Genomic DNA, 2,937 nt, shown 5'->3' on the forward strand with positions numbered 1-2,937 from the left:
AAAAGCATTATTAGATATTTTAGCGTATCTATAATTTGCAGTATTACGATCGCGACGAACTTCCATGTATTTAGTTTTCTCTGCATGTTATATCTTGTGAAAAATGTAGATCGTGCTAGAATGGAGCTAAGTTAGTCAGGTGGATAATTTAATAGGCTTTATTATAATATGAATTAATGATATACTATATATTAGTATAATTCTGACGAGGAAGCCGTAATACGCTCTAAAAATATAAACTTACTTGTACTAGCTAAAATGTCAGTTCTTCGCATGGGGTGAATAGGTTTATAGAAAATATGATGTCCTCCTGATGTCAGGAGTATAAAAAGTTGGCACAGCAAGTTTCTGGCTACCGGAAGTGTTTGTGATATGCCCAGAAGTGGTCGGCCAGTAGTGAGCCCAAACACGGTGCGGAGGATTGCCAACGGGTTAGAGAGAAGTCCAAGAAAACGGATTCCGGGCAGGCCGCTGGAGTTGAGAATCCCTCAGTCAACAAAGCGCAAGATAGTAAGTAAACATTTGAAAGCCAAACGGTACAAGATCAAATTTGTGCATGAACTGACAGAAGAAGATCAAAACACAAGACTGGAATTCTGTGAACTGATGATGAAACGACTGGATGATGGAAAGGAAGTTCTGCAGTTACTCTCGTTCTCAGATGAGACAACTTTCCATGCTTCAGGGAGGGTAAACAGGCACTGTTGTCATGTTTGGGGAACTGAAAACCCTCATGAATATGAAAGGTACAAAAGAGACAGCCTGAAAGTGAATGTGTGGTGTGCCGTATCAATGGACCATCTCATAGGCCCGTTTTTTCTTTGATAAAAGCACTAGGAGAGGGGAGACATAATTTCAAATACTTACAAATTTCCTGATGCCCGAATTGGTTAGGTAGGAATCAATGATCACGTCCACTACCAGCAAGACGGAGTCCCCTCCACATTTTGAAAAGTCGTTAGGGACTACTTTGACCGTGAGCTATTTGGCAAAAGGATTGGGCGCAGAGGCTCCACCACTTTGCTTCTCAAATTCCCCGATTTGAAACTCTGTGACTTTAGTTATGGGGTCACGTTAAGACACAAGCATATGCGGAAAAGTGAAACAACTTGCAGAACCTGAAAGCTAAGATCGGTGAAGTGATCAATTACATTTCTGACGACACCAGACGGAATAGCATTCACGGATTTCGCCGGAGGTTGCAAAAATGTATGAATGTCACCGGAGCATAGCTGGAGGTGTGACGATGATGGCGGCGATGTATCTATGGATGATGATACAAAATGTAAGTCTCAGTAAAGATCTTAACATTTATTTCACTGCAGTATCATTATTTTAAAAAAGTTATAAGCATTTGTTTTATAGCCAAGACTTTATAACAACCCTGTATACTCTATTCTCGGCATAATTTTTGAAGTCGTTCTCCTTTAGGACAGGCACTTTAGTCAAACTTAAACAATAGGAACCCATTACTAGATAGGTATTAACAACATTCCAAAATTAATTTCAAACGGTTCAACGGCGTGGATTTGCATAGCGGATAAAACATACGTAAAAACATGTTATAGAAATTGGCCCTTTACTCCCCCTAGAAGCGTAATTTTTGAAAATACCGGAACACGTCGCCAATTATTTTTTAATTGGTTGTAAGCGCTCGTGGTTGTCAGGTCTTAATTCAGAACATCGATTAAAAGAGAGAGAGAAAAAAATCCCTACTCCACTTCCCGGTATTTACCCCCGGCTGTTATATAAGCCTGCACAACCACGATGTTATTGGGGTTGCATACGCGCGTGCGTTATCAGAAACCACGAGAAACGTGGATACATTCTCACATACATGTTCACTCCCCTAAATCTAGGTCTCCTCGACCTGAAAATCGAAATAAGAAAAAAGACCGTACTGGAATAGGTCTGTTGAAGATATATCAGTACACAAAATTTGGTGGTTCTAGGTGACTCCTCCCTATGCGAAGAACATACTCATGACAGACAGACAGATACAACAGACACATTATTATATTATATTAATATAGATATAGAAATAGAAATGGATGAGGAATCTATAAACTGATCGTGAGTTTCATCTTTCTAACTCAATGGACTTCTGAAATTACCCACGTTTTTGAAAAAAAAAAATATGAACTACTTTCTACCCTTTAGAATAGTATCAACAATTCCAAATAGCTTGCAGTATCCTCTAAACAATGGCGGATCTAGAAGGTAAAAACTGGGGGGAGGGGCAGAACCCAGACTATGATAGGTATATCATGAGTTTACAACTTTGCATGGGTCCTGCAGAAGTTTGTAACTTAACTCTCTCCCGATGGACATTATGACTCGGTTCGACGTTGACATTGTAAACCTTAAGCGTTGCTTGAGACATTGCATAATGAAAAAAAAAAAAAAAAAAAAAACTGTAACTGAAACTATATCTAATGTTTCAAAAATTTTCCAATAAAGAATGAAAGGCAACACTTACCATAAACTTTCAATAATATATAAATAATAGTTTCAATTATTTTTGTCATTCAAAAAACTGGGGGAGGGGGCTAGGCCCCCCGGTCCTGGCCTAGATCTTTCACTGCTTCTAGATTATGGCCTCTTCGATTTACAAGTAGTTAGCTAGAAGTTTTTCAAGCTAACAGAGAGAATTTATGAACGGAACAATCAAACATTTTCATATACCTTGATACAGTTTAAGATTACGGCAACGATATCTACATCAATGTTTAATAGTATAAAGTTAACAAATGTATGTAATTTTCACTCATTTTTTCTTATATCAATTGCGTAAAACGTTTGTTCAGGAAGTGCAAAAATATATAATATTGCTATAAAATATTGCACAACTTTTTAAACTGTACGGAGAACATAAGCACAGAGAAAGTGTCGGATTCTGTACGAAAGAAAGAAAAAAAAATAAACGAAAAACAAGAA

This window comes from Thermobia domestica, chromosome 11 (assembly GCF_964235325.1).
Source record: "Thermobia domestica chromosome 11, izTheDome1.hap1.1, whole genome shotgun sequence".
Classification (NCBI taxonomy): domain Eukaryota; kingdom Metazoa; phylum Arthropoda; class Insecta; order Zygentoma; family Lepismatidae; genus Thermobia; species Thermobia domestica.